The following is a 23,331-nucleotide window of genomic DNA, read 5'->3' as shown; positions in this document are numbered from 1 at the left end:
CATTTCAAAGCGTGACAAAGACTGTTTCAATGTGTAAGCAAAGGGTGGAATTTAGGAAGTGTTGTGGTAAACCATGACAATGACAGTAAGTAGCCTGTGTTTGGTGTGGTGGAGAAACCAAAGGAGTGAAAAGAGGAGGTGACATGGACAAAGTGGGACACTGTAGCAGCATTTGTCCCACATATGGGACATTCTGTAGTAGCATTTTGCATTGGGTATAATGGGGACAAAGTGGAGACTGGAGACACCTTAGAAGGTACCTGAAAATTGTTGTACTGGTATTGCACTAATACTGGGCTGTGCTTCTTAGTACTTTTCAAAATTATTTAATATTGTTTACATCATTAATAGAACCCCTAAAAATTGTTGTTTACCCTTCAAGTCAACAAATGACCTTGTGCAGCAGTGTGGTCCTGCTGGTGCTGACTGGTTTAAACCAAATGCAGCAAAATGGCCAAGCTCTTAATTATTTCCCACTGAAATGAAGGATGCAATTCTGTACCACAGCCTGGCAGGGGGTCTCTGCAGAGAAGTCAGTGCTTCTCTGGGAAATCAGTGTTGGTAAGGTGAAGCCCTAAGGCTGTGGTGCTTGAACTGGGGTTTCAGAGATTGTATGAAAGAGTTTGGCTGATGTAGATGTACAAAGTGTATTATTTGGAAGTGACCTTTAATTTCATTTGTTAGACATGCATAGGAATAAACATAGTTAGAATTCTCAGTCATAAATTCTTCAGATTATAGCTTCAGTCGAGTGAACTTTATTTTGCTCTAAGAACGCCCTTTGTTTTTGTTTCTATTTTGCTTACTAATGTAATGGCCCTAAATTCACTACTGACAAATATCTTGGAAGTATTCTGGCTTGGCTTTTACTGCTGGCTCTTATCTCTTTTAAGTAGGGTTTATTAGATGAGATCATCTACAAAGGACTTATTTCTGTTATAAAATGGAATTAAAAAAAGTAAAAATACAATTAGTAGCTGTTCTCTTTTTACTCAGTTTGAAAGATTAGAATATCAATGTCAAAGAGAATAACTGGGTTTCTGGAGTATGCTATGCAACTTTTGTTTTATCCTGTTTTGTCCTCTTTTGCTGTACTGTCTAGGGGAAAGGATCAGAAGAATTTCATTCTGTTCCTCATCATTATCTTGAGGAGAGGTTTTCCCTCTCAAAACAATCCTGATCTGAAAGAAGTTTTCAGTTCCCAATATGAAATGACCACCAAACACATACATTACGAAGGCTTAAAAAATAAAAGATGTTAATCCCATTAATATTATAATTCTTAATACACTCTGCTGTCCTGTAGATTGTCTGCTTGAGGTGGCATTGTAATATTTTAACGTAAATATCTGATTCAAGCACTGAGTTTTGACATATTAAATTTCTCACAGGTTTTATTTTTACAGTTGTGACCTTCAGTACCTATCCTGTGTCTTTTAAGAATTTCCACATCCAGGGAACAGATTCTTTGGCTTAAGAATAACTGGTAAGAATACTTACTTATCTTATTCTCATAACAGTTTCTTCTACTTATGGATCTGAGTATACGTTTGTTTTTCCATATAAAACTGTGTTAAAACAGACTACCTAAATTAGATTTTAAAGTCTGTTCTCACATATTATTTTACATTTTCAAAAATACAATGTTTATGCCTTGCAAAACTTTATTGTAGTTCTTTCAGGGTATAGTGAGCTACAAATAGATTTTTTCAAGAAAAATGTCTGCTTGGTGAAATCATGAGCATTCATCTTTATGCAGTTGATATGTAATAATTGTGTTGGGGATGAATCATCATTTATTACTTTATCATCAGACTGCTGATTTAAAAAACCCATGACATTCCTGATTAAATTCATTTTATCACTTTTTGGGTTTGTTTTTTTTTTCCCCCGTAAGTTCAATAGAACATCTCATGCATATTATTAAAACCCATATTCTGTTGTATATTAGCATGAGAAGAACACCCATGAAAATCAGTGGGTGGAGGGCTGTACTACACTGTATATGTGATTTTCCTCTGAGCTATTCCAGTGCAATAGAAGAAAAGCTCCTGTAAAGTCTGAGAAATCAGATTGGTGTGGAAATAAGTGTGAAATCAGAATTGGGTTATTTGGCCCTCAGTTTGAAATAAAAGTCTAGCTTCCTAGGAAATAACTAATAATTAATTCCACATTCTACATGCATTAATTGATTCTTAAATCAAAATTTCTGATAGCTGCTGCTCCCAAATCAAATTCTTATGTTATTTCTTTATTATAATTGTTATACTGGATTGTCCATTCGTTTTTATATGTTGGGAATCAGTAGAAATTGTGTGATTCAGTGGAGTTGTGCTGATTTATAGCTGATGTAAGTGAGAGGATATCCAGGCATATTAAAGCTTCAGTAATGCAAATGCATAAGCAGGTATTGAATTACTGATGCTAATGGAATTACTCACGTGAGTAAAGTTAAGTATAGACGTAAGTGTTTTCAGGATTGATGTCCATACTTATGAATTTATATCATTTAAGAGTATGGCTCACAATTTTTAAAACTTACTAATTGAATGTGAGCTACCGGATTTTATTCTAGACAATTGACTCAGAAAGAATTACAGTGACTTGATTCTAGAATAATTCCATCAACTTCAGAGAAGATATGTGGATTTTTTAATGTTGTAAATAAGGATGTAGTTTGACCAATTCACTTCACTGATCCCTACTAATATCAGGAAACACTTGCCAGAGTAAAGGAGGAGCGCAAAACCGGACAATTAGTAATACAAATGGTTTCAATCAAATGGTTAAATAGCTCAGCAAAGACGTGGTTCGTTTTGTAATAGCATTTGGAATCCAAATAAAACCATCTGAGAGATGTGCTGTTTGTTGTGATGTTAATACAGAAAACAGAAAACTCTCAACACGTCTTCAGTTTCAGGGGGGGTGTTATGAAGCCACAGTATATTAAAAAAAAAAAAAAAAGAAAAAAAGAAAAATTTCCGAGCCCACAAACTTAAAATACACATGCAGAAGCTCCTACTCGATTCTAATTAACAAAGCTTACCTTCCTCTTGACCATAGAGGTCATCATGTAAACTATTTAAATTGATAGTAATATTATGCACCACGAAATTAATTTTACATTGTATACAGTTTTTATTGTGACTTTATCTTGTTTCAAAAGTGCTTACTTTCTGATTTTGTGGATATTACTGACTGGATTACTTTTATTTTGGTTTTTACACAACAGTTATATTAGAAATTTGCTGTTTTATTCTTACCTTCTTAGTAAAAATCCTTTTATCACACAATGGGTAATTTATATCCATTACCAGCCCTTTCAATCCTTTTCAGTGGTGCTGTCAGTGCCTTTGGCACAGTAATGATTAATGTGATCTAATAATAGTGTGCCATTATATTACCTTAGTAAAACATGTACCAACATCCTATTCAGATCTACCAAATTCATAGCTTCCTATAATATTTTTGTTGAAAGACAGGATTACTATTTTTCAAAGCGGAATTTTTTTTTTTTTGCCTTTAACATATTTAATGAAATTCACAATTCTTTGCCATGGTAATCTTTGTGCATGCATTTGGGCTTGATGGGTGAATTTTATATCATTCTGCATTATTATGATTTGTTAGGCAAATTGTTTGACACGTAAAGAGAGATATGCATTACATTGTTTTGCTTTGTTACGGGTGCATTTTAAGCATTCAGTACCTTCTGATTATTCTGCTGTATTTATCATAGCGGGTATATTTAGATGGTATTATGCAAGAATAAGCATTTGGGCTAAAATGTGTCTCTTTCTGCATTCTAACCCAGATACTGCCACGTACTGCAGAAGGCAAGCTCCCTGCTCCTCTGCCCAGCAGTACCAGTTTTGGTTAAGTTTATTTGCTGTGGTTCTTGCTCTTTGGCACTTCCTTGCTTTTTTTTTTTTCCCCTTTTGTAGAAACGTGCAAATAGTGCCCAACTGTGAGCTGGAAGCTGGGATTGTGCAGTGCTATGTCTGTGGTTTTCAACCCAAGGTACACACATTTGACAACCAAATTCACGTGTATCTGCCCTGTACTTGAGGTTCACTGAGATAAAGCATTGCTTGACCCCGAACTCCAGCTGTCAGGTAGTACCAGTTCACCTGAGAAGCAGAGAGACTATCCAGGGGACACATTTTTGGTAACAGCAAGTGTTGTTGCCTATTAAAATGTTGGAGTTCTGTATGTGTGACTGCCTTCCAGTCATTCCAGTTCCATACCTGGTGGATGCAGTGGGGGAATTTGCTGCTGCTCTTGCTCTAAGCACTGATTCCCCCAGTCCTCTGAAACAGGCAGGACTTTAGTCATGGCACTCTTTCCACCCTTGGGTTCATCTATTTAATAATGCTCCTAATCAGCATGGCTGAAGAGTTTGGGTAACACTGCATCTTTGCAAAGCATCTTAAATCTTCATCACCTAGAGATGTCATTATTGCAGTCAGGGAGTCACATACTTAACACTGTCACAGTAAAATCAAAATGAAACAGCATGTCCACATTTTAACTCTACTTTGTGATGTTCTGTTAAATACATACTCTTACTGTTTCATCATATCACAATAAATAATGAATGAGAAAAATATTTTAATCTCGTCAATACTGGCAATGTCTAAAAACAAGCAAAGTGTGTGTATGCATTTATGTGGATTCCTTATTTGATTTAGGCTAAGCGATACAGCTGTAACATGATTTGAAATATGCAATCAATGTAAACGAAGAAGAATATTTTGAATGCAGTATATAAACTGTGTGGTTCTTTAGACATAGTTTTAGGAAAAGAAAAAAAGATGAGGATTGTCATACCATATAACAATAGTACTAGCACTGGAAATATATGCAGCAGCTTTATTTTCTGCCACGGTAAAGACAATCTTAAGTCTTGGTCATTTAAATCAAAGACATTCTCATCTCTTCCACATAGCTGATTCTTCATGACATAACAAGAAATGAGGGGGGAAATAAAGCCTGAAATCTCGGTTTAACATTATATTCAAAAGGTTTAGAGAAAGTTCAAAGAGATGCTTCCCTGTTTTTAGTGGCAAATAGTTGTGTACAAAAGAGAAAAGCTTTTTATAAAGATCTTTCCAAAATCAGTTTACTAATGGAGATATAATTTGTTAAAGCTCTAACACAGCTGTACCGGTCTTGAATTAGAGATGCCTTAGGTTGCACTGTAAGTCACTGGGCAGTCTATTGTGCAGATTGCATTATACCTTACTGCTTTATTACTCCTGGATCCTGCAGTTTTACTAGTCAGGACCAAGCCAAAATGAAAAATGGTGCCTTACTTTTTTGGACTAAGAATAGAATGGTCAGTGAAATATTTCTCCCTCATCTCTTTACATGCAACTCAAAATAGATGTGGTAGACTGCAGAATAGACTTCTCCATGGTCCAAAGCATTTTCAGGGCCTGGTTGGTTGATTGTTATGTTGCTCCTTTCAGTGAGAGGTTGTTGTATGAAGTATATGAGGCACCATGTTCATCAGGGTAGTTTTATGTCTGTTTATTGGTAAAGTAAGATTTGAAGTCAGTGAATTGGCCAGCAAAGGATTATTTCATCTGCACATATTTCCATCTTCATTCTGATGGGACAGAGGCTCTGATGTGTCACCTCTGGGAGGGCTGGTTAGAGGAGGGAGAAGAGGACCCTGAGGCAGGTGCATGAGCTGTTGAATAAGAGCACCATTACAGTTCACTGCCCTTGTTTAAACTCCTACCCCTGTTGCTGTACTGTGATCCTTAACACACTTGGGTAGGTTAGGAAGTGGCTTCTTTTGTGTGACTCTGAAAGAAAGGCCTCCCAGTAAGCAGAGGAAGAAGAATAAAATAAAATTTAAAAATCTTGGCCTATTCTTGAAAGATAGAAAAGCACAAGAGGAAAGTATTTTTGGCTTTTAAGGCTAATTTTGTCTCTTATGAGGCCATCAAGTCAATGAGTAGAAGTGGCAACTGGTAATTCTTGGGTTATATTACTAGCCACTGAATTACTGTGTGACTTTAGTAATGAAACATAAATGTTCCTTCTGTTCCCCAGTGGGCATAATACCATTTACCTGTCTCAAAAATGCTTTGTAATTTAATTAACACTTGGAGTGCTCTTTGAGATCCTTAGATAAAAGCAGGCAAAATGAGTCAATTGTTACAGAAATCCCAATTTATCCCCATTTAAAAAAAATTACACTTTGTCTTGACTTTTTCAAACCTCAAATAATGTTTGATAGGAGTTTTGGGCTTTGTTCTTACTGGTCCTTAGAGTCACTTATTCTTAGTGATTTGCATAGCCATGGTGTAGGTAGTATTACTTTTTTTTGTTCAACAGAGTATTTTGGTGGATCATAAATTACCAGTCCCTGTGCTGGGAATCTGTTTCTGAGAGAAGCATACATTTTCAGAGGAGAATTTGACTTGTGCTAGACAAGTTGTGCATTATTCTTCAATATATACCTTTCATTGTTTTGGGGAAAAGATTTCCTAATTTTTAGTTGTGCACTGGATGCAATAACTTGGTCTTTGTTTCATCAAGTATGCTAGTATCTTGCTGTTAAATTACATGATTGTACTATTGTAACTACAGCTGTTGAACAGCCATTTTTAATTAACTCCTCCTGCCCTGGCCAGATTGCTGACCAGTGGCCAAACCAAGGATTTTCTTGGTATAGGCAATCACTGTCTAGAAGTACACACTGATCCACCATAGACTGAAATATTTAATTGTATATATACTTTTGTTTGAATATATACTTTGTAAGATGTGCAGTTAAGTTGATTTTTGCATCTGCTCTGACCTCCAATAAAGGTTTGGCTAAGGCAAGCAGAAACACTTGCAGCAAGTGAGCTGCAGCTTCAACCCATCCATGCTTCCCATCTTGTTTTGGAAACAGCCAGACCTCTCTCTGAAATCCTAAAGCCCATCTCTTTGCTCCTGGGTACCTAATTCATTCTCACCCTTTTTCCTCGGCAGCTTCATTCACTTATGTGAGCTTTTCTTTTCAGGGACTGTGCAAAAAGCACACACATACCTGGATACAGCTGGGCTCAAAGTAAGGTTCTTGGCAAAAAGTCTGTGTTCACACATTTTCCCCCTTTTAATCTACTTTCTGCCACTATCTTATTTAAACAAATCAAAAGGAGTTTAAACACCCTTTTAAATAAGAAGATAATCTCAACAAGCATCTCACCACTAGCAAAAAGCGAGGCTCACTTGTTTGTACACAGCCTTGATGAAATATCTCAAAGTTTTGCTAAGCAAGACTGCCATTCCCTTCTGGTATCAAAAGTGCCATTATCTTGAAGTTTTAAGTTTTACTATTTGTCTAATAGCACATAATAAAACTGACGAGGGAGTTTATACCTTTTATATTCTTTCCTTCATGTTCTCCAGCAGTTGTTTCAGGAGAACCCTTTTGGTCTTGATTTGATAGTTTAAATAGACAGTCCCATGCAGTTGTGACAAACCAAGGGCTGACTCTCAGCTTTTATGGAAATCTAGTAAAGCCAGAATAGCAGAAGTGATCTGCCACTGCTTTTTGAATATTTTAGAGTAACAGAAGTTCTATTTAACAGAAGCTGTTAATGTTTTTTTTTCTGACTCTACAGCTGACTTCCTTTCCTTCTGTATGTTTTACTTTTTAAATCATATTCTACCACGAAAGGTTTGGAGGAGAGGTAAAGAGGGGGATCTTTGTGAAATTCATCCCTCTGCCCAGCTGTAGTGACAGGTAACAGTGCTGGGCAGAAGTGCAAATGTGCAGTAGCAATGTGGACACCCGCACACGTGTAAAGGACTCTCTGAGAGCAGCTTGCTTTCAGAACAGGTGAAAGTGTGCAACTGTAATGCCCAGTCAAAAAGCAGAAGCCTCTCTCCCTTTCTCCCTCATGCCCTTCCTCTGGAATATTACATTTTTACTGAAAGTGTGGGTGGATAAAAATAGAGCACATGTTAACTCTCTTAATAGTGATCTCAAGTGTTGCTTTGAATGGACATTGTCCTCTGAGCTAAACACTGGAGGAAAATTCTTGTGTTCCTTTTCTTTCCTGTGGGTAACTGCACATTGCATAGCTGACCAAATATGCCAAGACTATGGAAAAAAGAGAAAATGGCAAGATGACTATTTCCCCAAAACCGTAAACACACATTGCAGCCTGGCTTCTTATTTGAGAATGCAAGATTTTACTTTTTGAATAACTACTGTATTTTAACAATAGGCATCAAGTGGTTGCTATGTGATACACAACAGTGTTTTTCATGAACTTTTGGCTGCTGAATAAGCCCAGCAAATATGGGTTCTTACCCTTTTAGTTTTCTGGGTCAATTCATTTTGCACAAAGGAGAGAATGATAATTTGAGTTGTAGGCAGAGAATGTTTTCTTCACATGGTAGGAAAGATGAAAGCTGTTTTTATTTGATTTCTTTTTAAATTAAAAATTATAATTCTTTATAGAGTTACAAATAATTATCTTATTACTAAAGGCATCCTGTAAGCTTGTTAGAGTCTTTCTCTGTAAAATAGTTGCTGATTGTCACTGCAAACTAAAAGTGAGAGAGAAATATAAATATATATGTGATGTGTATGTGTGGAAATTTTTTATTTTTTTTTTTAAATGCTATTTGATTACCTCAAAAGTAAAAACCTGGGCAAATGCTTTTTGTTTGCTGGATGGTGCTGGCTGGTTACAGGCTATATAAAATTGTTTTCTGAACTGCTTTTCTCTAAATGCTCAGTCCTCTCCTGTTTATGGGTCAGAGAGGACAGTGTCTATCAGATTTAGTTGGCTTCCTGATGGGACACCACATTGAGGATGCTTTTATGTTCTTATCTCCTGTTCTTCTGTTGTTGGAATCCCATGGAGCAGGATTTTTCTGAAAATTGTGGATCTAAAATCTGTGTGAGAGCAGGGGCTGGCACTCAGTAATGGGAGGGGAGGGGGCAGGTGAGGTGGCAGAAAAGCAGGCAGATGTCAACAGCTACTGGGAACACCACTGAGACACAGGATTAATGCCAGGTTATGTGGAGGGAGGAGGAAGACTCCAGAAGCAGGGGATAAAGGAGGTTGTTTGGGGTAGGGAAGGAAGGGCATTCAAGTTATTCAAGGGAAGGGAGAGAAATTATTTCTAGCTGTGCAAATGTATCAGATGTGTGCCTGTCTCTCTAGTTTCTCAGTGCTAAAGATCTCCTTTGATTGTAATTAGCTTCTGCAGTAAGTACACTCACAGGGACCTGTTCAGGAAGGCTTTGGTGAAGAAAGAAGGGCTGGTTTTGGAGAGGAGTGAAAGTTGGAAGAGTGCTGAGGACAGATCCATTGTATTGAAAGATGAAGAGTTTTGGGCAGGGTGAGCAAGGAGATTTAGTTTAAGGATTCAAGTGCCACTAAGACAGGATGGGTGGAAGGTTATCATGCTCTTCTGTGAGGTGTTTCTAAACCAAGAACTAGCCTATCCTGTATCAGATGTGTAGGGGCCCTTGTTTGGACTTGTCCAAATCAATGGAGAACATAGCCTATGTGGCAAATTCAACAAGGCTTTGAAGGGCAGGTAGTTGAACCATTGATGTCCTGCTTTCCTCTGTTGGTACTACATTGGATTTGCTTACTCCAAGGAAAGTACAGTTGTAATTACTCCTCCTTTTCCTGTCCATGTATGACAGCATCCATCAGTGTTCATCCACACAATTAAGTGTCACATTGAGATGTGTTTTAAAATGAGAAAGAGGTACAGATTTCACCTGAGCACTGTGGCTGTTCATTCTCTAAGGCTGTTCATTCTCACCATGCTGCCAAAATGCAGCTCTAGAGTAAGCTCCAGAAAGGCTCCATTTCATGCCATCTTTTCTCTAATCTGGATATAACTTCAGTGAATTATCACAGTGGCTGTAGGCCTCCATTTGTGTAATTTACATAATTCCATTAGGTTGAATAAATTTACACAAATTTGTACCAGGTGCTTCTGCTGAGAAGGTTTGTGTTGGTTATTTTTACTTTGGGTTTTTTTGAACATAGTAAAGCTGTTTATGCATATGGTTACTGTGGCAGATATGAGTGTTTCACCTTACTTAAAGAATTACATTACAAAGGAGAATGAGTTACAATATACCCCAGGTCACTGTGTCCTGACAATCTCCAGAAAATTCTCTTTTTCTCTCTCCATTTACCCAGTTGCCCTTCTATTAAAAATACTTATTGCATCTTTCTAGTTAGGTTCATTCAAAATCCAGTTTTGAGGGACATACCTTTTCTCTTTGGTCTCAGACACTGCAAAGCCCCCACCCCAGATGATAACAGGGATGACTTGCTCAAATCGAAAGAAAAAAATCTTTCATGGAGGATACTTTTTAGTTTTATTTTATTAGATGTTTCATGTAAAGCATTGGGATGATTTTCCCTCTCAAAGTCATATCATACACAAAGCTGTCTTCAGGGCTATTTCTTCTAGTTCACTGGACAGCTGTTCTGCTTGAAAAGAAAGAAAAGATCATATATCAATCAAAGACTTCAGGAGAATCCTTATGTTCTTTAGCTAGTAGGAAAATCCTAACTGTGAGTTCTTGATCTTCTGACTTCTGCTTTTTCAGTTTGGAGAACTGCATTGATATATTTTGCAAGACTATCTGTTGAATTTATTTTTTTTTTAATGTTTCTTTTGTGTGTCGTTTTGATGCTTGGAGGGTGTTACAAACTCATCTTCACTGATGACAGCCACATCACAAGCAAAGAGTTTTCTTACCCCTGTGACTTGATTCATCCTCTTCTGAATGTCACTATGGGCAGAAATTAGTGCTACTTGGCAGAAACAAGGTTCTCTGCTCTGCTGGTGCTGAACTACTGATTTCCAGTGGAAAAAGACTAAGAGGCTGAAGGACGTGCCCAAGCTGCAGGCCTCTTAACTTGTACAGGTCTGTAGTTCTCATCATTCTGCAGTTCTGTAACTCCCTTACAATGAAATAACTAACAGGGAATGAATCTCTTTTTTAAAAAAATATATTTTATTACTGTTTTTACGTTTACCCTAGTCTGTCATGCTATTTTAAAAAAGATTCAAAATACATTAAAATTCCTCGCCTTTAAAACAATATTCAGAATACTTTGTACAATTTACTAAGTGATGTGTATATACAGTAGCAGAATTGAGTTTACCATGTGTCCTTTCACTTTTAAGTGTGGGGTGAAATGCATAAGTGAACTTGGATGCTGCCATTTTAGCCTAGCAGTGATTACATTCCAGAATGGAAACCACATCCCTGGTGCAGGGTTTTCCGGCCACTTTACATTATGAGCTGAGTGTCAGAGCTTGATTGCACTGCACAGGTAGACTGGGACCAGGCTGAAGGCTGGCTTGGACACAGCAGTAGCCCAGAGGAGCTATTAAGTGAACTTGGACATTTTTGCACAAAGGAAAAGGAAAGACAAAACTAAACTCCAAGAAGAGTTTTGTTATCCACCTGTTGGTGCTCTTCAGAGCAGTCTGTTAAATGTTCCTGCTATGTCAGCATTCGATGGTATCTTCAGAGCCCAGGCAATGCCATGTGGGGCTCAGCAATACACAGATTTGCAGTGTTTTGATGTGTTTTGCTGGAAGAGACCCTCTGTTCTCTAAGCCAGCAGACCTCGACTTTGGTAAGGCTTGCAAGGGCTGTCTGGCCTGGATTCCTTTATGTAGGATTGCAAGCAAAATTAAGGCATGACGCAGTTAATTATGCAGTAGAAAAGAGGTATGAGGAAAGGAAGATGTGCCAGCATAATTGCAGTAAATTCTTGTATTTACATATACTTAAAGTTGTTCTGATCCAAAATTTCCTGGAGCGAATGAATTTATTGATTCTAAGCAGATCTTGGATCATATCGCTTGCCACATTGGATCAGAATATTGGGCCATCAAGTGCCATTGATTATGACCAGGAGCAGAAAATTTAGAGGAAGAGGCAAAAAACCTGTGATCAGTCATTGCAGAATAAGCTCTCCTAAAGGATGTTGTAATTATAAGCAGGACTCATGGCTAGTGTGCACAACATGATAGCTCCAAACAAAGGGAAAACAATGGGGATGATTTAATTCTCTTTTGCTTTGAAATAGAAAAAGATCAGTTTTATTTAATCAATAGACTCCAGGGTTTGATGTATGGATGAAAACTTACAATCAGTGGAATAATATTTCTGGTTAAGCACTTCTCATCAGGAACTTGTTTGACCTGTGAGCTGCTTCATTTTTTAAACTTAGATGTCTCTATTATAGAACTTCTAAAGATTGTTGCAGTGCCAGCATGGGGAGTGCGTGCGTGCTTTAATAGGGATGCATCTTGTAGGAGAGGAGATAAACCTTTTTCTTTGTACACAGACACATACATGATTTATCAAACATATTGTATTACTCTGTCTTTACAGTAAAACGTACAGTGGATGTGAATTACTCTATCTGTGAAGGATTAGAAACTCTGATGTTCTGTCTTGTATTCAAGAAGAGGATTACTCTGCAGATAACATGCAGATAATTTACTTTTAGTGAGATATTGCAGTTTAAGGACAGCAAAATCAACTTTCTTGAGGTAAAAGGAATAGGAGTTGGTATAGAATAATACAGTGTAGTTGACCAGTCATAGGAATTTCAAGAGAACATCAGAAATATATCATTATATATTTATTGAAGAGTTCCATTTCCATTATCCCCAAATGATCTTTTGATTTAAAAAAAATAGAAATATGTTGTAGATGCTGAGTACCTTGAAATTCTCCAATTTTACTGCATGTATTGGCATGATTGGCAGCATTACATGCCAGTAGCTCATTTAAATATGAAACATCTGTACGTTATTATTTAGGGATTTTTCATCTGTTGATTTTAGAAATGAGGGGTTTATGAGTCCTTGCATGCATAGTTCTGTGTTACTTATATACAGAAGCACTCAGTAATGAAAGAATAGGCCAAAAATATACTGTATGTGGTTTTGTGATTAAGATAGAAAATGCAGAGTGAATGAAGAAATGCAGTATGCACTGCATTTGATTTTAGGTGTGGCAGCAGCAATTATGATTTTGTAACAGTGAATAACATGACAGTTCAAAAGCACAGTGAGAAGATTATGCTTTCTTATACACAACAATGTAAATTCTTAAAATAACAATGTAATTTTTACATTTTTCACTGGATATCAGGATAATCCAATTTAGAACAATTTATTCTCAACAGGTATGGTAAAAATAGATATATCATTCTGGAGCGTGGTATAATACATTAATTTTTATGAGTGAGTTATGAAGATGTACAACTCAGGACCTAGGATAAACATCATATTCCTTAATTAATCCATTACATTATGGCACATATGTGTCACTTTTATTACCCTAAAATGAAAAATGTTGGGGAAAGCAAAGAAAGCTGGTGGGGATTTTTTTTCTGTATTAGAAAATCTTTCTTCTAAAATCATAAAAATCTAAAATCTAATGCAGCAAACACAATTAATGAGTTAAACATCTGAATTTCTTGAAGACTTGTAAGATAAAGAGCCATCATTGTCTGGTAATCGTTCAAATACATTCTTAGCTCAAATACTTTAAAGATTCTGGATGTAGTTCCTACATGTTTAAATTAATCTAGACCACTTAAATTCCAGCTAGAGAATACAGAGGAAGCTGTGATGGAGCAACAATATAGGAAGGGTAGTGGAAAATGAAGAAGAAAGCATTATCTGTCCCTTTAATATCCTAAAATGCCACAATATGGGTGCTTATAGTTTCTGAAGCCACCTGCAATGAACCTTTCTGTGTTATGGATCTTATTATAGGTTTTAGCCAAGATTCTCCCTTCTGCCCCGTCACAGATCTCCAGTAAATCTGGTGTATTTGTTTAAAGGACAGGAAACTTGTAATTTCTAGAGGATGGGTGTCAAAATGCCCCCTTTTGCTTGACTGCTCTGGCCTCAGCTTAGGAGGTTGTTCCCTTTGTCTCTGAGTGTGGGTGGGTGTCACATTTTAAACTCAGAGTTTTATTTTAAATGGGGATGAATAATAATAATAATAATAATTAATTGTAATTATAAATATTGTAATTATAAATATTGTAATATTTATAATTGTAATATTTATAATTGTAATTATAAATATTTTGCATTTACAGAGGAGGATCTACAAGAGCTTTCATCATCCATCGATTAAAGAACTAAACCTCGCCACGCTCCAGCCAGCCAGGTAGGTTCTGTTAGTCCTGCAGGTCAGAGCAACTGTGGTATGGGAAGGGGGGATGATTTTCTGACCACTGGTCGTGGGAAGAGCTATGCAGGGCACATCTTGGAACAGGCTCCAGATATCCCTCACTTCCTGGTCTGAGGCTTCTTCTCAACAGAATTTATCTGTTTGATTATCTAACATGGGAACTGTTTTTCCAAAATGTGGTATTTCAGTTGTATTTATGTACTAGAACTGGGTGCTGAAGCAATCACTTGCAACTCATCTACTGCACTGTATGGGAACTTCCTAATATCAAACTCATAAGTTTATGAATGTGTGTTTTGTGAGCCCAAGAGCAAACGATCTCTTACATATCTGTGTGAATACATTTTAATGTGATTTTACAATGTTAGGTTATCTGTCACTATTTGTCATTTCTAAAATCTGATACTAATAGAATTTAGTATTTGTCATTTTACATTAAAATAAGAATAGACATAAGACAACATAAACCAAAACACTATTAACGAAAAAATCAAATTAGAGATTACTGTGTATTGAAGACATGAAATTTAATACAAATTAACACAATACAAAGAAATATGTTTTTCTGCTATCTCAGCATTAGAAGAATAGCTCTGCTTTTCTCCATATGTCTGTGTCACCAGGTTGTTATTTCTTTTGTTTAGTCATATAATAGAATGTGTTGAGACATATTATCCTCAACTTGTGTAACAGCCTACAAATACTGATTGCAGTTTGAGCTTGTTATGGAAAAGTATTGCCCTGTGGATTGAGAAAATGACCAACAGCGGACTATAATCTATGAAGCTGAGAGTAAAATTGCCAACTAGAGGTCATTTTTCAAACCAAGGGGCAATAGTTTTCTACTATAAACTGAATATTACAGTCAGTATATGTTTTATTAAACCATTTCAGAAACTTGGGAGCAGTTTCATTTAAACTTCTTGCTTGATGTGGCTCAGAGAACAGGCCCAGGGCAGCTCACAAAAGAGGCCTGGCATAGTCTCTATAATAAATATTCTGTATACTCAGTAATTATGAAGGCTTTAGGGTCTTTATGGTGAATGGCCATATCCTGCCACCATTCTGAATCCTTAGCAGCAATTGAAGTCATTAAGATTTGTGTGTAAAAATCAGTGCAGGCCAATGTTTCTCACTGTAATACTATGACAAACTAGAGCCAAACTATACAGAAAAGCCAATTATGGCTATTGCAGTCTAAAAGATTAAAAGGAAAACACCTTTTCCTTCTCCATACTCTCTTACTGCTTTTCTCTCCTACTGAAGTGTGTAGATGATGACAGTCATACAGGGGTGATTGCCTAGTGCCTCAGTCAATGACAGGATTTCCAGTCTGGAATAACAGAAATGACAGTAATGGACAAAGGGAAGCCTTTAACCTCCTGCTCTTCCTCACTGTGCTTATCCATTGAGTTCTGCCACCCTGTGCCTGGGGAACAGAGGTGCTTCCTGCAGCCATTGCTCTGAGTGACTCTTACTGTCAGCAGTTTGTCAGTACAAAGTCCTCAGTGGATTTTAGGTTTTAGGAAGAGCAATGGGGAGTTGTAGCTTCTCTGCAAAACAGGGGAGCAAAGAAATATCAGAAAGACCACAGTGTCTTGGGAAGAAGGGAGCAAAATAAAGCCTTTAACTTTTTCCTTAAGAATCCCTGATAGAAGCATTTTGTTTAGAGCTCTTTGTGGAACTTCTCCTTAACTACTTCTGCAAGCATCAATGTCAACTACCCTACAAGATTTCTGGTTCTCTATTTTGGGGCAAAGCTCATGGTCTGATCCTGGTTTTGTGGCATAACCATGTCACAGTCCAATACTGCTGTGTTGTCCACAGTACACATCTTTCAGTTCCTGCATCCCTAAGTTGCAAATTCATGTGACAATCATGTCTGTAAATTGTGTATTCCCATAACCATAATTAGAACTTTCTATCTGCATTTGCCAGATTAACGTATAGTTACAGCTGTAGCATGGGCAAATTAGGTGCAAATATGTTTTTGTACTTAGAGTTTTTAAAACCCAAACCTTACACCATTTTCAAATGGTCATATTTTAAAGGTCTACATAAAACTTCACCTTGGTAAGGGTGATGGATTAGAATAATAAAAAATGGAGCAGCAAAAGACCTGTTATACATCTAGTCTATCTTCTTGACATTACAGGATTGTTCCCTACAGGGTACTTGCTAACACTTTGTCCAGAGCAGGTTTAAATGTCCCAAGCAGTGAAGTTCCAACTAAAGTTTGACAGATATAATTCAAAGGATATTTTTCCGACACTCCATCTTAAATTGAACAGTTTACCATGTTATGTTGGTCATAATTTCAGGGTCCTGTCCTGTGTGCATCTTCTTGGTGCTTCCAGGCTTCTAAATATTTGCAAAAAGTCTTCGTAAATTACTTTGATATTTACCATGCCATTTTCTCTCATCCTCTACCTAACACTGTCACTGGGCAGATCGTGTGGGTTTTTTCCCCCCCCAAAAACTATCTTATAGATCAAAAGACTGGGCCAAATAAAGATGATGCTCTGAATTTAGTGTTGCATATATTGCATAATATAAACACACACTATATATAAGATTATGTATCTATTCTGTGTTCATTTCTAGGAGGATGTTGTTTAGAGGACTGTCTGATTGTATTGGACTCTCTACAAACATATAATTAATCTCATTTTTAGAAATGCTTAGCTCCAAGCTGAGGGTATAGAAATATAGGGTTATTAGTTTCTAGAACATTTTTATTATGCACTTTCTATTTTGATTGACAACTATTAGTATTTTAAGATGACAGAACTAAAACTTATGCTGCCAGATAGCATCAAATGTAATGTATGCTAAGTAAACAGAAGCATGTGAGCAGGATAATATTTATTGTATAGTTACACAGCAATGTGGTAAGAGACTAGAGAGAAAATTATTCTTCAAGAAGGATATTTGATATTTTACGCTTTTTAGAAATACAAACATAGGACTGAACTTTGCACCCTGTTTCCTCAGGGTAGCATGCAGGTTTTATCATCTGTCTTGGCTGAGTTGCTATTGAAAGCTCCCATTCTTCACTTTCTTCTTTTCTCTCAAATTGCCTGTGTAGGAGAGAAGAACCAGTTCTTTTCCTGGAGAGCTTTACTTCCAAGTCATTTGGTGGGGTGAGAGGCACAGTCAGGAGAAGTGTTGTGTGAGAGGAGATTCATGAGGAGAAGGATTGGAGCCACTGTGACCAAGTCAGGTTGCACTGTCTCATTTTGAAAAAAAACAAAACAAAAAGAATTGTTACTATGAAGATGTGCAAATTCCCCACGTATTTCTAGTGAATATTTAATACAAAGCAATTAGAGGCAGGGCAAAAATTATATAGCTTTTAAAAACTAATGAATAAAGAGACTCGTTTTCATGACACAGTTCACCCATCTAAAACTGCTTACGGAATTCAAGTTAAAAAGAAGAAGCTGGAATGTTCAGAACCTGGTTCAGAAGGTTGTGCTTAGGTCTGTGTGGCTCAACTGCCATGCTGGAGCCAGGCCTGGCTTAGAATGGGATGGCAGAGATGTGCATCTCATAAAAACACATATAAACAATACAAACAAAATGAATGAAAATGTGAATTCCTGTGCTAGGTGAACAAGTAAATGAAAAATAAAATTAGCATTAATCAAAAAGGAGGAAGACTTTGGGCTCACTTTTTTTTTTTTTTTTAATTAATTTCAGCTTGCATCCTTTAGAGTGAAAAGTACTCAGTTTAGTGTTGCAGGAAGTTTGCCAGGCACAGAATATATTAGGCAGAAGTACCTGGTTTAGCTTGTGTAGTGAAAGGCATAAAGCAGTGTTAAGCTGGTGCTCTGCTGGTGCTAATATTTTGTAACTTAGATCTATCTTGACTGTTTCAGTCAAATACCATGTGTACCTATCTTTAGCAGAAGAAATTCTAAGAAGCAACTCTTAAATTATACTCAGTTCAGGGGTTTTTAAACATGTGATGAAGAGCAACTGCATGTGTCCTTTGCACAGCATGAACACAAGTAGCTGAAAAATCACACGACAATGTCATTAGGCAGTTGGTTTTGGTAAACTCGGATTAACTGGAGAAGAGAAAGAGAATAGGTGGGATTGATACATTTCACCATTATTTGCAGTCTTGGGTAAAAGACTATTTGCAGTCTTGGGTAAAAGACTTTTTGCAGTCATTGAGACAAAAAGTATCCATGTGTGGGGTGTTCTAATTTTTCTCTGAGCATGCCATTTATTTATTTATTTATTTTAAAATACCTGATCACATACATTTATTGTGAACTGTCTGGTGAAGTTCTGCATCCATCCCTTAAATACAACCCATTGTATTTTACTGTCCTAAAATTCTCTCTTGGATTATAACCTCTTTTCTCTTAAGTCTAAGTGGTTGACTGCTGCAGCATTCATCCAGTGCACCTTCTGCATTTCCTTCAGCTTTTCCATTCCTCGAAAATGGTTCTCCTGTTGACTTGTGCTTGGCACCAGGCTGATGCCATTAACAAAAACATCAGTCTTAAAATGTTTATTATGATTCTTGATTGGTGAGAGAATTGCAGGTGCTTGTGGAAGTCCAATTTGTGAATAGTAGTTCTTGTCGATCAAGGCAATGTGTCACTGTGCCTGACTCACTTGTGAATTGTTATCAATCCTGTTACCAATTTGTGTCTAATCCCTTCTTGTCCATCTGTGATGCTTACGGTTCATCTCTTTTGGGCATTAATATTCACGTTTCAGAATGATACATCTAATGACCGATCTCACTTTGAGGGAACAGTGCCATGTTAGGATGGAATAAAGTGTCATGATGTCTTAGGTAAATAAGCCAATTGGTATGGGAAGAGAAAAAAACCCTTCATCTGGCAGTAAAGAAAATAAGAGGAAAAGCTCTGGTGTATGATTCTTATTGAAACAAGGGTATTACCCAGCAGAGTATAAATGAGGAAATGTGCCATCTGCACCACATTTGTAGTTAGAGTGAGGGTGGTTATATGGAGGTTGGGATTATGTAAAGTGCATTTCAGATAACCTTTCTGGATTTTGAGCCATGGTTCCTGTAAACTTCTCTGTTGTAGTCCAGCCCACTGCAAATCGTATGCTTTGTTCTGAGATTTGGGAAGAATTGTGTCAGAGATGTTACTCAGAAGGACCTCAGCTACAGCCTTAGATCATCAGGGTCGGGATTTCAATGCCAGTACTGTTCCCATTTAAGTATCTTCTTTGTCTCCTGTGTTGTAAACCCTATCCTCAAAGGCTTGCTTAGGGTTGGCACTGGTATTCCATGGGAGCTGCAAACCCATCAGAGATCAGATGGAAAATATGTATATACTGTATGTGGCAGCAAGGCATAGTGATGGAGTAACACTTTAATGTATACAGTATCTTTATTATGCAGTCAAGTGGGGGAAAAGTGGATGTTTCTATTTATCAGTTGGGGTTTTTTTGTCTTGGGTGTTTCTATCTTTGACTGATACAAATATTTTGGAATCTAAACATATCTCTGCAATACTGTTGTGTCTTTGTTCTGGATTTCTTTCATCTTAACTTATCAACACAGTATATGAGCTATTTTATCCTACAGTGTGATCATCATCCTAGTGTGTATTTGCTCATTAATGTCAGGTTAAGATCTAAAGAAATAGGAAAGCAGGAGTGAAATTTCTTTTTTTTTTTCTTCTTTGTTTGTACTAATCTTTTTATACTAATAATGATGTGAAAAGGAAAACTACAGTACTGTGGCAATGGAAAAAAGACAAAGTATACACATTTTCCACAGGTGCTCTACTGCTTCCAGTCTTGGTTTGGCTTAAATATTAGAACTCAAACATGATCTTAAAACAAAATTGATAAAGTCTCTCTTTGCAGTAAGGAATAATTAGTTTGGTATTTAGAAATAATTGAAATAGCCTAATAAAATATTCCTTAGAAACAAATGTATATGAAATGCACATTCTAATATTTGTATTTTTTCACTGAATAGATTTCTTTTTTCACCCATGTCCTTTGCATAAATTTATGAACAGTTGGTTAGGTCTGTTTTTGTATACCTGATATTCATAGTAAAGAAATTTTGAAAGGAGAAAATACCATGGAAAAATGTAAGATCTAATAATTATTTTTAAACTGTTGTTGGTTGTTAACAGGACACTTTTGTTACATGAGCCCTCTTCTCTCTTTTCTTCCCCACAGAGTTGTCCTAGAAGTGTTTAAGAAGGCTTTTGCCTTCCTTAGGAAAATAGAAACAAAATTAAAACAACTTTCTGATTTTCAAGTAAAAGCTGAAATTTTCCTTGAAGGGTGCAGACAGGAGAGAGAGATGCAGGAGTGGGCCAGGGAGACCACAATTTACGCATCAGGGTTTGGATGTTTTATCTAACTTAAGGTGTTGAAAATTCTCACAGTTGGAGCCTGCTCTTCTCCACTAAGTAAGCAGGAGTAGAACTGTTCTAATCCTGGTCATATGCAGCAGAAAATGCTGGATGAGTTGTTTGGGGAGCATGAGGACAGCAGTGAGAGTAACCCACAGTAGGTCCCATGGGGAGTGACAGGGCACTTGTGCTGAGAACAAGGGTCAGAGGAGGTTTCCCAATTGAGCAAAACCGTGAAGCACAAGGAGAACTCGATGTATGTGAGTTGTTTTCGGGAGGTCAGTTCCGTGCTGAAGGTTTTAGGTGGACCACTCTCATTCCTCGCCCCCCACCCTTCAGCTTAACCATCCAGCCATTTACACTGCTTATTTTTATTCCTCAGAATCATTCTTTCCTTTTGTGGGGGCAGGTCACCACTCACAAGCTCACAAAAAAGAAAAATAATAGTTAAGAGTATGTTTTGTCTTGAAAACTTTTTAATTTGATTGACGTGATTTCTAGCATACAATATATTCTCTGAAGTTTGCAGGAGGAGGTATGGAAATGTTTTTATGGAGCTGAAATGCCTGGTTTACGTTCGATGTTTTTAGATTGTTAGGCTATATTGCAATACAGCATATTAAAACATAAATGACAGAATTCAAGGGCAGTGTTTTGACTTTTCTAAGGTAAACGTTTCCATATCGCAGTGTCAGTTTTGGCCTGTTTTGGGTTGGAACCAAATTGTCTGCTGTAAGTTTCGTTTTTAACAGATTTACCTATGCTAATGACTTTAGCAGCTATGACTCTTTCATTTCAATCCTTCCTGAGAATCACCATGTCTGCCTCTACTTGTTGCTTTATTATTTTTTGGAGCTGCCAGTTTTCAGCCCTCTCCCTCCCCAATAGCAGGAGGCACAGAGGTCTTTTCTCTGCATTCAGAATATGAGACACAAAGAAGCCCACAGTCTAGTTACTGAGCTAGGTTTATTGCAGTAAGTTGGCATTGTAGGGCACATTCTTCCCAACATCTTGAAGCTTTTAGCAAGTCTTTTCTCTTATTTGAAAACTGACACAGTTTGGCTTCTGTTTATGAAGGAGTCACAGCCCTGCAACACTGATTTGCCTTTTCCTAACCCTGTTCTGGTGTGCTTTCAATAACGTGGCAGTCCCGTGTGAAACCTTGCAGCTTTATTTACTACATCAGCTTTAGCAGTAGGCAGTGCTTGAATTTATGTAAAACTTGTGGCAGAAAAGTTCCAGAAAAGTAAAAGAAAAGGAGATCTAAGGCAATTTTTTTCTTTATTTTTGTACTATCCTGTTTATGTCTAGATTTTTTGTTTATAATAATGTTATTTATTATAATAATAAAATGTGTTAAGACTTGCTGGATTTCTCAGCCTTCTGGATCAAAGGTCCTCTTTATTGACAGGCATTGTCAATGTGAACTTTCCCAGATCAGACAAATATTTTATTTTAAGAGACTGACCTTACAGCCTTGGCACTAATGCTAAAAATATCAATTCATTTACTAATTAAGGTAGTACTGACTTTTTATTGACAGCTTCTGTCTTTTTTTTTTTTTTTCATGCATGGTACTATATGAGACAAACTTTCTGCACCCTCTGTGCCACGTAATCTGTCTCCCTGGAAGTAACACTACTATTTCTCCCCTCATAAGAACAATTTTTTTTTTTTAAGGCTGTTTGCATCTGCTTAATTTAGGATTAAAATCATCTTAATGGAAATATTTCAAATAATTTTTCTGAACAGTTGAAATCTCCACATAGTCTCCCAGTTTTCCATAGCGTGTAGCAAGTCCTCTTTGTTCAGATGCAGCCCTCTGAGTGGTAAGAGGAATGGTGTGGGAAATGTACTCTAAAATAGCCAAGTTGGGACTGTGCTCTTTCTTCCTCACTTCCAGCCAGCCCTTTCACTGGGAAAAATCAGGGTAGCAATAGCAGAGTGGGAATTAACACCCTCTCCAGCCTCACCCTCAGCGTTGTGTGCACTCCCAGAGAAGATCCCTGATGGGCTTTGGTACCCTCTGACCTCCCGTGCTCATGGCCTTGGGTAGGAGCCACTGGGTCTCCCAGTGTATCTGAAATTTTGGGAACCTAGCCAGGCTCAGCACAGGCTGGGGGTATATGGACCTGGAACCCAAAGGTGGGCATCCAGGAACGGGAAGGGATTTCTCTGCTGCTGCTGGGTGGGTTGGGTGGGAGCTGCTTTCATGAGTGAGACTGGTTTGGGCAGCATCCCATGTAAAAACTAAGGTGGTGGTTTGGGATTATCTTATGGAGCTGGATGGAAATAGAGGGAAGGGATCCACCTCATGTTTGGAAAGGGGAGTGAGGAGCAGTGAGAGGATCCATGGATTAGGGCTGTTGGTTTCAGAAAAGGAAGGAAGGTAATGCTTCTTTTCATCCCCCTCTTCAGCTCGACAAATCATTAAATCCACTCTCTTAAAATTAATCCCCCTCCAAGTTTATGTGTTTTCAAGGGAAGGAAATATTTCACTAGTGTTAGGCATTTCACCAGCATTTAGGTATAAGTAAAGATGTTAAAATTGGAGGAGAGGTGGTGGAAACCAGCAGGTTAATAAGTTGGACAAAAGTTCTGGAAAGGAAGGCAAAAATCAGACTAAGAGCTGTGAGAGTGCAAACGGTACAACCCACCAGAGAACAAACAGACATCTGGGAGCATCTCTGGTTCAGTCTGGGTTTAAAAAAATAAAATACAATACACATTTTAGCT

The 23,331-nt window shown here is 37.4% G+C and overlaps 1 protein-coding gene across 7 annotated transcripts in view; it reads left to right on the top strand.

Moving 5' to 3' along the window:
• The window catches only part of ZNF536 (zinc finger protein 536), a 344,256-nt gene that overhangs the window by 52,870 nt on the left and 268,055 nt on the right, over positions 1-23,331 (top strand). For 3 of the 7 annotated variants that reach the window (XM_017828818.1, XM_017828821.1, XM_017828819.1), the window contains exons 2-3: positions 1,407-1,486; positions 14,133-14,203. The exons of 1 other annotated variant lie outside the window; for it this stretch is intronic. The gene's annotated coding sequence lies outside the window, so the exon portion shown is untranslated. Of the gene's footprint in view, positions 1-1,391; positions 1,487-14,132; positions 14,204-23,331 lie in introns of all 7 variants that reach the window. 3 more of the 7 variants (XM_017828817.1, XM_017828824.1, XM_017828823.1) reach the window with 1 other exon arrangement.

The sequence above is a fragment of the Lepidothrix coronata genome, unplaced genomic scaffold (assembly GCF_001604755.1).
Source record: "Lepidothrix coronata isolate B3197 unplaced genomic scaffold, Lepidothrix_coronata-1.0 Scaffold153, whole genome shotgun sequence".
NCBI classification, from domain to species: domain Eukaryota; kingdom Metazoa; phylum Chordata; class Aves; order Passeriformes; family Pipridae; genus Lepidothrix; species Lepidothrix coronata.
Note: the sequence above shows the minus strand (reverse complement) of the source record. Positions and strands in the feature narration are given on the sequence as shown.